Source organism: Mesoplodon mirus (genome assembly GCF_964341445.2).
Source record: "Mesoplodon mirus genome assembly, chromosome: 20".
NCBI lineage: Eukaryota > Metazoa > Chordata > Mammalia > Artiodactyla > Ziphiidae > Mesoplodon > Mesoplodon mirus.
Genome location: NC_138996.1, coordinates 12,710,753 through 12,723,910, shown reverse-complemented (window position 1 = coordinate 12,723,910; position 13,158 = coordinate 12,710,753).

Below are 13,158 nucleotides of genomic sequence, written 5' to 3'. Positions count from 1 at the left end.
CCATGTTAACTATTTTTTAATTGTGCCAATTTCATAGGCAAAATAAAGTATCATTATTTTAATTTACATTTCTTTGATGAGGTCATTTAAACATAATTTTATATGTTTCTGAGTTATTTGAATATGTTTTCCCTAATGATTGATCCATGGCACTCACACATTTTGCTTTTGAAATTTTTTATTAATTTCTCTTTGTATGAAAGTTGCTATAGATATTATATATGTCCCAGTTACTTTCCAAAATTATAATCTTGTTTTTATTTTTACATATTATGGTTTAGGAACTAAATTTAATGTAATGATATCTGTCAACTTTTTCCCTTATAGTTTTCCCCTTGCTTTAATGCTTAAAAAGGCCTTCTCCCTCACAGCAGGTAGGAAGTCAGCTGTATTTTTCTACTCTTACTTATATGTTTTTAAATTTTGGCATTAAATGGTTTAATACATCTGGAATCAATTTTGGACTAAGGTGTAAGTTGGGCTGTATGTATATAGTTCCAATTATTTAATTAGTTATCTGAATACAATCTATTAACCAATATATTTGGTTAATAGATTCTCCATTGATTTGAAATGCTATATTTTCCACATATACAAAATCCCAGAAAAACACTTCAGTCAGTTTTGGACTTTCAATTTAGTTTCACTGATCTATGTCTGTCTGTCTGTCTCTCTCAGTTTTTACTATTTTAGCTTTTATACCACAATTTTTTTATGTGCAAGAATAAGCAACCCCTCATGTCTTCTCTATCAAAATTTCTTTGGTTTCTGTATTGTCTGTACAAACTTTAGTATCATTTGTTAATGTTTTCCAATTTCTATTCAAATTTTGATTGTAATTACATTAAAGTTATAAATTACTGTTTTTTCTATCAACTGAGAAACACATGCATGCTTATTAATTAAAGCCATCTTTTATATGTTTCAGTACAAGTATGAAATTTTCTTCATGTAGTTAGTGCAAATTTTAGTGTTGCTTATTTTCCAGAAATTGAATGATCTTTGGATGCTATATGAGCGGGATTTTTATTCATATATTATCCAATAGTCTGTTTATAGTGTAGAGTAAACCTATGAAGGCTTGTATATTTATTTTGTAACTAGCCATCTTATTAAATACTCTTTAATGCTAGTAGTTTTCCAAATCCATCTTATAGATTTTCCAGGTTATCAAGAGTATAATCTGTAAATTACATCAAAATTTTTCTTGTCCTTTCCAGTATTTAAGCTTCATATTTTCCTGTCCTATTTCTGGGACTCTCAGAATTCTAAGTGATAGTGCTGGTAGCCAGTATGTTTCATAGACTTAAATGGGACTGTCTAGTGTTTTATTATTTAAATATATTTATGGCTTTTTATTTCATATACCGGTCATTCATCATGTTCAAGTATTTTTATACTTCAAGTTTCATAAGAATTGTGTTTATAATTAATTATGAATGGAAATTAAATTTTATAAAATCTTTTGGGGCATCTATCAAGATACTGTCATAATTTTGCTTGGCTATTGGTGTGGTGAATTATTTAAAATAGATTAATGCTAAAGCATCTTTGTGTCTCCGGAATAATCCTTTTCTGGCCACCTATAGTCATCCTTCAGAATTCTATTGGATACAATTTGCTAATAGTTCAAGGATTTTTGCACTTATACTCAAAAATGGGATTGACCTATAGTTTTTATATCTAAAGTATTGTCATGTTTTGGGTTTAATATTATAACAGCTGGGAAGCTAACTGGGAAGTTTTCCACCTTTTCCTATGCTCTGAAATAGCTTAAATAGGATAAGAAGTATTTGCTTCTTGAATATTTTCCCATAAAATATTTTGGGAAGATAATTATTTTATTCATTTTTCAAATGCATCTATACTTATTGGTTACTTTCTAAATAGTCTGTAATTATAGATTCTATTTGCTTTTTATTTCATTCTATGAAAAAGTTGTTTTTTTTCTTTCTAATGTCCAAGTGATTGTTTACATATGCACTTTTATTAGAATTTCTTATTTTTGCGTCTTGATCAGACATTGGGGCCTGTGAAATTTCTGGTCTTTGAAATTTATTGAAGATTTCTTTGTAGCCAAGAGTAGATTAATTTTCATAAACATAGCATGGCTGTTTCAAAAGAAGATGTATTGCTATTTAGAGAGTACATGATTCTGTATATATTAAGAGATCTGATGTATGTTTCATTAGATCCAATGTCATTATTTACTTAAACTTTGTTGAACTTCCATGCTGGATTATAGGCAACACCCTTCCTGGTCCCTGGCACTGCTATATGATTTTCCTATCTTATTTTTAATCTTATAGGTCATTTTCATAGGATTCTCTGAGGCAGAAATTAAACCTTCATAATCACAACTTCATTTTACCCAGAAGTCCCCAGAGAAGTCTTTCTAAAATGCAAATCTCATAGGAACACTTTTTGTCTAAAACTTTTAAAATACTCCATTTCAACTCCCCACTCGCTCTCCCTTCCTTTTTTGTCCTTGGGTTAGAGCACAGACCCCTAAAAATGGCTAGTAGAGCCCTTCAAGGTATGGATCCTGCTCGCCCCTTCTCCTCCTTTCTCGCCACTCCTCACATGTAACTCGATCCATCAGGCATTGAGAGACGGTTGCTGTTCCACTTTTCTCTCTTCCTTGTTGCAGGGGTTTTGCACCCGCTATGCATAAAGCCCAGAACTTATTCCACACCCTCTGCTTTCACTTAGATTCTGCTTATCCTTTAGGACCCAGCTTAGATATCATTTCCCACCCTAGGGCCGTGAGCTCAGGCTCCTATAACTCCCTTTGAATTCCAACCCACCCCTGGCTGCTGTATTTAGTAATTACCTCCTTCTGCCATCATTGCCTTCTGTTCTAATTAGGGGTGAGCTCCTGTGCCCAGAGATCGGGTGACCTGTTCCGTGCTTAGGTCAGTGCCCCTCACAAAATCAATATTCCACAGAATGTGGCCAGGGTGAGGGCTGCTAGAGTACTTCCGGTCTCACTGTTTGTCGGTCTGTGCGGATGACCAGGCACTTTGCAGAACTGAGCTTTCAGGTTGAACACTTTGTATTAATAACAATTATAACGGATGTTTTTCGATTATTTTAATGTTCTTAAAAAAATAACCATTTAAAAAATACATTAAATCAGGGAGTTCCCTGGTTCCCTCTTAATATTTTCAGGTGGTTCTTTTTCTGGCTCTGGGCTTTTTCGGGTTCTTTCATGACACTGAGCTGATGTAAGGAGGTTTCTCCAAAGGTCTCTGCAGTTCTGAGCTCTCTGTGCAGCCTTGGCATCTCAGGACCCCGAGCTCTGTGTTTTCTATCAGGGAGACCACCATTTCTGCCTGGGTCCCCCCTCCTTGCTCCCAGGTAGCAACCTGGGACATGATAGGCCTCACTTCATTCATTTCCCATCTCTCGGGGATCACTGTCTTTTGATGTAAGCGAATGTACTCATGGTTTGCTTTTGATGTAAGCGCATGTACTCATGGTTTGCTTTCAATGCACGCCTTTGGACTAAAAATATATTTTCATCTAAGAGGTTCCATTTTTCATACTTAATCCACCAGGCACCAGGAACTTTATTCTATGTAGGAAGCAAAGTAGATTTCTAATGTTGTGAGCAGCTTTGGGGTCAAATAGAACTGGATGACATTCTGGTTTTTCCATGTGACCCTAGGAAACGTGTTTCTTTTCCTTGAGCCTCAGTTTTCTCATTTGCAAAAAGGGCACAGTCACCCTCACCTCAGGATATTCTCATTTAAGTAAAATAATATCTATCACTCCCTGCGCACAGTGCCTGCTATCAAGTAGGTGCTCAAAATGCTGGTTCCTTTTTTGCTCTTTTCTGTTTTTTTTTTTTTTTAAGAAGATGTTGGGGGTAGGAGTTTATTAATTAATTATTTATTTTTGCTGTGTTGGGTCTTCGTTTCTGTGCGAGGGCTTTCTCTAGTTGTGGCAAGCGGGGGCCACTCTTCATCGCGGTGCGCGGGCCTCTCACTATTGCGGCCTCTCTTGTTGTGTAGCACAGGCTCCAGATGCGCAGGCTCAGTATTTGTGGCCCACGGGCCTAGTTGCTCCGCGGCATGTGGGATCCTCCCAGACCAGGGCTCGAACCCGTGTCTCCTGCATTAGCAGGCAGATTCTCAACCACTGCGCCACCAGGGAAGCCCTTGCTCTTTTCTTAACAGCATGAGTTATTTTCTGTGACTTATTTATGTCTTATGTGATAATCTGCTTAATGTTTGTCTTCTTAATGCACTGTGAGATCCACTTCTTTTGTTTTCTGATCTATCTCCAGGGCAAAGAGCGCAGCCCACTGCAGGCTCTCTATAAATATTTTCTGAGTGCCTGGACGAGTACCTCCTCTTCCCATGCCCTGGCACTCACCTCTGCCAGCTAATGTATGCCTTGTTAATTAATGATTACTAAGAACAGCCTTAGGGATTGATATAATTTTCTATACAATTTTTGGAGGAATAAACAAAGGCCAAAGTTATAAAGAAACTTTCAAAGTCCCTGACACTGGAAATGCCCCAAGCCCTAGAACTACTCTCTCATGTTCACTATCCGTAGTATTGGAACTCACCAAATATCCATCCTACCCATGGGATCCCTTTCATATTCTAGTACTCAATAGAGTAGTAAGTCAATACCCACTAATATATATAAATAGATAACCAACAAGAACGTACTATGTAGCGTAGGCCACTCTATTCAATATTCTGCAATAACCTATATTGGAAAAGAATCTGAAAAAGAGTGGATATATGTATATATATAGCTGAATCACTTTGCTGTACACCTGAAATTAACACATTATAAATCAACTATACTCCAATATAAAATAAGAAATAAAGAATGCTAAAGAAAGAATAGTAAGTCAGAAACTATAAGAGAAAGGAATCTGAAAAAGAATACATGTATATATATATTTATATATAACTGAAAAAGAACATATATATAACTGAATATATATATGCAACTGAATCACTGTGCTATACACAGTGAAATTTACACGATATTGTAAATCAACTATACTTCAAAAAAAAAAAAAAGGAAAAAAGGAAAGGAAAGGAAGAGACCACAGCTCCCTCTCTCCCAGCCACACGAGGACACAGAGAGAAGGTGTCTTTCTACAACTCAGGAAGAGAGCCCTCACCAGGAACCAAATCTCCTGGCACCTTGATCTTGGACTTCCCAGCCTCCAGAAAGGTGAGAAATAAATGTCTGTTGTTAAAAAGAAGAAGAAGAAGAAGAAGAAGAAGAAGAAGTCAGATTACCTTGGCTAATGTCTTGCTGTGGATTGAGAGTAAGAACACGTCTTTTTAGGAGAGAGTTGTGTGTTCATTGTGGCTGGGGAGGGTGTGGCAGTGGGAAAGTGTGAAAGAAATGTGAGTGGCTCAACCGTTTCCCTTCACCCCACAGTGGACAGTGTTATGGGGCTGTCTGGGCCCTCGCTACCACATCTAAACCAGTCAACTCCCAATAAGGTGTAACTTGGAAAATGATGGAGAACATGGGAAAAAAAGACCAAAGAATGATAAATGTTTCTTTCTTGGTTAAATAGCAGCTAAGATGCTAGATGGCAATCCTGCCCAGCTCTGCAATACTTATACAGAGAAAGGAGTTTACAAAGAAAGAGAAAGAGAGAGAGAGGGGGAAAACCCACTGTCAAGAAAGCTCCTTAGGCTTGGATTGGCCGTTGCATGAATCATTAGTTTTCCCGAGGAATGATCAAGAGTGTCATTAGGATGCATTAAGCATCATCTAACAGGGCTGGGGGAGTGCACGAAGGCTCTCTCGCTGTTGCATAATTGATGTAGATTACTCAGACTTGCTCTTCTCAGAATATCCTCACCCCACCCGCCCTGTCTCTCACTTTCAGACTTTCACTTCATTCCTTGATTCTCTCCTCTGGGGATGGAGACCTATTCTTGCAGTGGAGGGAGCCTCGGGCTTTCCAGGGCAACCACATCGGACTCCTGAACTGCGGAGGGAAGAGAAGCAGAGAGGCACTGAAGAGCTTTTTCATTAGTTTATTGTACCAACTCATTACGTGGGACCTGGATGCTTGGGTTGGCTTCCACGTAATGCTTGCCTTGCCTCTTCCCTTTCGTCTCCTCTATTTAAATCCCTCCCACAGGGCCACCCTGGCCGCCTAGTGCTGGCTAGTCCCCTTCACCCCGATCCCTCCCCCCTCCCTCAGCCCTCCCCTCCCCCCTCCCTCTCCCGCCTCCCTATCTCATTTTCTGTCCCTTTAAATGAGGTCACCCTGACTGAATGAAGGACAGGAGGCCCAGAAGAGGTCAGACATTAGCACTGCTACTGAAACTGGGCAAACCTATCCATCACTGGCTCCACTAGTCCATTAAGCCTCCCATGAAATATGCCCTGCTCTGAATCGCACAGCCATACATCTCCCGGTCTGGACACCTTCCTGTTGTGTGAAGATCAATGCCGCTCGGTCATGCATCATGTGTCATCCAGTAGCCCTCACTCTAATAACCGTGTCTATTCTCTAGTCTGCAGTATAAATTATGGCACTGAGAAAGTACTATATTATTCAGCAACCTTGGTCACTAATGGATTATTGGTTTATTGGTTGATAATGTGAGCTCCCTTTCTTTTTTTCCCCATTTTTGGCTAAATCTCACTTTTAGTTATTTATTCCTCTCTATTTTTATTTGATTTGGCTCCGGGTTGAGTGATGGCTGCTTTAGACTTCTGTCAACATACTCCTGAATCAAACCCCTAAAAGGGACAACGCTCTAAAAGAAGCCCAATCAGGAAGAATTCTCTGTGGTCGCCTATTAAATAATGCACCTAGTCCAGTGGCATTTGTTTTGGCTTCTGTTTCCTGAGGTTTCTGTTAAAGTGCTTTTTTAGTTGAAGGGCTGTGTTAGAGAACCAACTTCAACCTGGGCACCCAGATATCCTAGTGTCCCATGAGGCTCAGTGTCACAGAGTCCCCTTCTGCCCCTCTGATTACTTCCATTCAGTGCTGCCAGCTGCTGATAATTACTAAGGTAACACTGACTCAGTTTTCCTCTCTGGAAAATGGGTGAGAGAGGTGGACCTCAAGTGGACACAAAAGGAGGAAAAAATCAATTATAGCGAAGAACTCTGAAGGTATAAGTTTCAGTGTTGAGCCACATTAACTCTGGGAAAAGAGATGGTTTCCAACTACCCAAAGCTTTATCTTAAAAATGGTAATATTTTACAGAGAAGTAAGGTTTATATTTGAGAGCTGTCCAAAAATAGATTAGGCTTCCCTGGAAAAGAAAGAACCCCTTGTTCACCAGAATTCAGGCGAAGGCGACCATCTGGAAAGTGTAATATAAGCAGGACACTCAAATGTATGGGGCAAGGTTAGCCAAGGTGACATTTCACATCTCGTCCACTCTTCAGGTTCTGTGATTTTATGGTATAGGTGGCAAATAGCACTATTTTGAGACACTTTAAAAAAGAAATAGTTTAATTAATAATAATTTGGGGGGGAGATGAGGTTGACCACGGAGGTTGTGAATGCCTTTTTTCCATGTGTTACTTCATATCTGGGCTCCAGCAGAGACCATGTGGTAAATACTTGTTCTGGCGCTTATACTTTTTAATGTTTTGCTTATCTGTGCTTAGGAACACGAACACCAGGGCAGAGTTAGGACTTGTGTGGCTCTGGAAAGAGAAGCAGAAGGAGTCGGATGCTGAGAAAAGATCTTCATCTAATCTTCAAAACCTGAGCCACCTCGCCATTTCCCAAACTCGCCCAAAGCCTAAATCTACTTGCAAAATTCTTTTGCTGACCTCACACTTTTTCCAGTCCCCTTAGTTCTCAGGCACAGAAGTCTGAGGAGGCCTGCCCTGGGGCCAGCTAGAGCCCTGCACCACTTCAGGGCCTGAGAGTCTGGACGAGTCTTATTTATATGTTGATCTTTTTTCTTTTTTAATTAATAGGCTTCTTTTGTTAAGCACTTTTAGATTTACAGAAAATTTTAGCAGAAAGTACAGAGAATCCCCATATATCCTCTTCCCCTCCCTTAACACAGTATCCCCTATTTTTTTTTTTTTTTTTTTTTTGCAGTACGTGGGCCTCTCACTGCTGTGGCCTCTCCCGTTGTGGAGCACAGGCTCTGGACACGCAGGCTCAGCGGCCATGGCTCACGGGCCCAGCCGCTCCACGGCATGTGGGATCTTCCCAGACTGGGGCACGAACCCGTGTCCCCTGCATCGGCAGGCAGAGTCTCAACCACCGCGCCACCAGGGAAGCCCTCCCCTATTTTTATTTTTATTTTTTTTATTTTTTTTATTTTTTTTTCTTCTTTTTGCGGTATGCGGGCCTCTCACTGCTGTGGCCTCCCCCGTTGCGGAGCACAGGCTCCGGACGCGCAGGCCCAGCGGCCATGGCTCACGGGCCCAGCCGCTCCGCGGCATATGGGATCCTCCCAGACCGGGGCACGAACCCGTATCCCCTGCATCGGCAGGCGGACTCTCAACCACTGCGCCACCAGGGAGGCCCCCTCCCCTATTTTTAACACCTTACATTACTTTGACACATTTGTTACAACTGATGAGCAAACAGCGATACATTATTATTAAGTAAAGTGGGTAGTTCATGTTAAGTTTCACTCTGTGTTGTACACTCTATGGGATTTGACACATATATCTACCATGACAGTATCATACACAATAGTTTCCCTGCCCTAGAAATCCTGTGTGCTTCACCTATTCACCCCTCCCTCCTTTTCCCTAAACCCCTGGCAACCACTGATCTTTTTATTGTCTCTAGAGTTTTGCCTTTTCCAGAATGTCTTAGAGCTGGAATCATGCAGTGTGTAGCCTTTTCAGACTGGCTTTTTTCACTTAGCCATATGCATTTATGGTTCCTCCATGTCTTTTCATAGCTCAATAGCTTATCTCTTCTTCTCATTGAATAGTATTCCATTGCATGGATGGACCGCAATTTATTGATGCATTCACAATCTTATGGAAGGTCATCTTGGTTGTTCCAAGTTTTCGCAATTATGAATAAAGTTGCTATAAACATCCATGTGCAGGTTTTTATCTGAATGTAAAATTTTATCTCTTTAGATAAACACCAAGGAGTGTGATTGCTGGATCATATGGTAAGAGTATGTTTAATTTTGTAAGAAACTTCCAAACTCTCTTTCAAAGTGGCTGTACATTTTGCATTTCCACCAGCAGTGAATGAGCGTTCCTGTTGCCCCACTTTTTCGTCAGCATTTGATGTTGTCAGTGTTTCAGATTTTAGCCACTCTAAAACGTGTACAGTGAGATCACATTGTCATTTCAATTTGCAGTTCCCTAGAGATATATGACGTTGAGCTTCTTTTCATATGCTTATTTGCCATTGTGGTTTGTCTTTTTATTGTCACTGTCCATGTTACTGCCTCTTCTAACCACGCTCCAAGTCTCCCAACATCCCCAGAAAGCTAGCAAATGAAGCTGCCTGGGCAAAGGTGTCCATCCTTCCTAAGAGAGAATGTTGGTGTGAGTGGGGATAGGGATGGGGGAGGGAGAGGGCACGTAAAATGCATGGCATGCCTAAAATGTGCAAGACACATTTTATGCCTTTTGCTTACAACTTCCTATCTTAGAGTCACAACCATCCTGCTAGGTAAACACTGCAACCCCCATTTTATTAATAAATAATCTGAAGTTCACATTAAGTAGCTTACGTAATTATGGAGTGTGTAAGCACTGAAATTAGGCTGCAGACTCACATTTGCCTCAGTCTTGGTCCATCAAATTTCCACCGTAACATGTGCTTCTCTGGTAGCAGGAGACCAATCAAGGAACACCACCCTCTAGCCTTGCTGCTCTCCTCACATCTTCCTCAGTGTACCAGAGGTACCAATGAGAAGGCGGCAGATGTCCGGTACAGAGCCTGGAGGGTGGGACGTGCAGGACTGAACAGATTCCTATGATGGATTAATGAAGAGGAGGCAAACAGTCTTGCAGCCAGAACTGTGCAAGTTACCAGCCATCTGGCAGAGTAACTGCTCAGTCTTCTCTGAGCAACTGGCCTCTAGTGCCCGGTCTGAAAGGCTCTGTACTGGCATGAAAGGGTAAACCAGGAAAGAGCATGGCTTTGTCCCAAGCTTCTCCTCCCAAGAAAAGCCAGTGCTCGGGTGGGAGTCCATGCCTGTCCATATGGCCCAGCCGTTGAGGCACAGGACACAGGCCTGCCCCCCATCAGCTCTACAGTCACAGATGTAAAAATATCCCATTGCCCAAAGAAGAATCAGCAGTGAGCATTTCTTCCCATCATTCGGGCATCCTCCTCAGGTGGGGAAGGAACAGTCTGGAGATACCCCTGGAGGGCTTCTGGAGGAGAAGCCAACCTGCTGGACTGGTCAGGATGCCAGCCCCCCACGGAGGAGTTTTCTCTGCCAGTTCCTGCCACCTCTCCGAGCCTGGCACTAATCTGTTGTTTGTTTGAACATGACAGAAATGTGTTTACCTAATTAGGAGATGCCAGAGTTCCCCAACTTGTAGCTGGGAGTTAGGATTTCCTGGTGAATCACAGGTATGTCCCCCTGTGAAAGTGGCTCAGTGTATGGGGAAGGCTCTGAGGCACCGTGTTCCAGCAGCTGCCCTCACACCTTCCAGAAGTCTGATCATGGCCCTCTGGCCCTCCTGTGCCTCGGCTTCCCTTCCTCTAAAAGACGAGGAAGCAGCCCCACCTAATCCTCCTCCCAGCCTCCCTCCAGAACCAAATGCATCATTCTGCTTGCCCTTCTCAGAGGTGACAAGCAATGTCAGTGGAAACCGCTTCCTACAGGGGAGCAATTTCTGTTTACATATGTGATGCCCACCCCCTGCGGACAGGCTGGCTGCCCTGTGGCCTGGCTGGGTGATCAGGGGAATGTCATAAGGTATGGCTTCCACCTTCTGCCAAGGGAACAGATTTGCTGCCTTCTCTGAGGACAAATCCTTTGCCAGAGGTAAGCCCTGGCATGGGTTCTCAGATTTTTTTTTAAAGTGGGGCAGCGTGCATGGAGGTGGCTCAAAATCAAAGCTTGAGAAAGAGAGTGGGGACAATGGAAACAGAAACAACCAGGTTCCAGGTTTGGGAGAGATGGGCCAATGTGAAAACTCAATAATCTCCTTTATCTCTGTCCCTGAAGGACACAAATGAATGAAATCATGTTCTAGTAAAAGTAGAATCCAAGGAGGAATTGGTGATAAAGTGTCACTGGGTGTAGGCATCTGGACATGGAAAAGGTTTGCTGATAAAGGTTTGGGAAGAGCCAGCACAAAAGAGAGAGAGGCTCCCTTTCACACTCTCATCCCACTATTTAGGTGTCCAGAGCTGTCATTTACCCTCTCAGAACGTGGGGAGGATGACAAGGAGAAAAGGCCTCTGGCTGTCAGAGGTCTCATAGGGCAGTCTGGGGAGTCCACAGCCTCTGAGGTCTCCAGCAGCTAGCCAGCCAGCCTGTGCCAGCCAGGAGCCGGGTGATCAGCTGTGAGCTGTGCCCCCTCCTCCAAGACACAACCTCGGCCCACCTCGGATGCCCCTGAGCAGATGGCAGGCTCTTTGCAAGACACAGTTTAATGGTCCTTAATGTCCCACCAAGACCCTGTGTCTTCCCTCTTTACCGCCCATCCCCCAGTCCCACTGCTCAGGTGCATCAGTGACCAGGGGAAAGAACCAAACTGACCTCGGAAAAAGACACACGAAGCTTTAGGAAACCAAGGGCCTGACCAGAGAGGGTGAGTTTAGAAGTATGTCTTATACTACTCAGGAATGAGCTAGGCTGACTGACTTAGGAGTATGCCACGTTGCACCAGAAAAGAGCTAGACCTGGAGAGGAATGAGCTGGAACACCGGGAGAGGGAAATGAGGAGATAAAGTCCTACCACAAGGTATGTGTTTTTTTAAATATGTCCAAAGAAAGGAAGCAAATGCATCTCCAAAATGAGTCTTTTACTTTCAACCTGGCAGGTTGCGCTTCTTACCTTGACCGTGGGGTCCACCCGACTCACCTTGGCTCAGAGCGTGGCCCGAATGATACATAAAGGATACTGACTGCAGTGCTGGATAAGGGAGAAAAATGTCCCAGGTCTGCTCCTCCAACCTCCACACAAAGCATGTTTTTTGGGTCCGCGCACAGTTTCAATTTCTATCGACATCAGAAAGCCTGAGGGGAACTCATCACTGTGCGTGCCTGTTCAGAACCTGGGTTGCAAACGGTCCTGGCTTCGTTCTGGGTCAAAACGTTCTCCCTTTAACTGAACACCTTTCTCTCCTACAAATTGCCGCACCAGAAAATGTTTCCATGTTGGTATTTCTGCCCTTTCTGCCAAAGGAAAGGAGTCAGGTCACCACATGGATAAATGATGGCTTGGGTTTAAACCAATGTGGTTGGTTTTGCAAAGTTACCCTCAACACCCTAGGACTAAAGAAATACATAGAATTAAGTAATATTGGGATAAATTCTAAGCCTAGAATACTCAAGCAAACAAACAAATAAAAAGAAACCTGTTCCACAAAGGAACAGGATAGAAAAGACAGGTATTTCAAGAAAAATATCTTGGCAACATGGCAGCCTGAGGTTATACAACGAGCCAGGGATCGAATCTTGAGGGGCAGTTGCCTCCGAGGGGTATGTTTTACAACCAAACACTCGTGTCATCCGTCCAGTCCCCAAGATAGACGGATACGTGGTATTCTGGAAAGCATGGAATTCTGGAAGCTTTGGACTAAGCTGACCTGGATCCTAATCCTGAATCTGGTATTTACTAATTGTGTTGCCTTGGGCTAAGTCCTTGAAGATCTTCAGTTTCCACAATTATGAAACCAGAATCATAATGTCTACAATTAAGCTGTAAATGCTAAATAAATGATTGCTGTTATGTTGATAATATTAATTATCACTACCTTCATTCAGGCATCATTTTTAATTGGAAGACATCCTTTCAAATAAGAGAAAAGGAAGGTCACAACTGAGATCTTAAGGAAATGGCACTGAAGATAGAATCTGGTCTCTGAGTTTGGACTTGCCCCAGGGTGTTCTGATAGCTTGGAAACAAATCTCCAATCGGAGGAAAGAACTCTGCATAAAGAATGTTAACAAACAGGACTAAAATTTCAAAACTTACACATGTTAGACCAACAAATGCAAAAAGACATAGAAATACTGA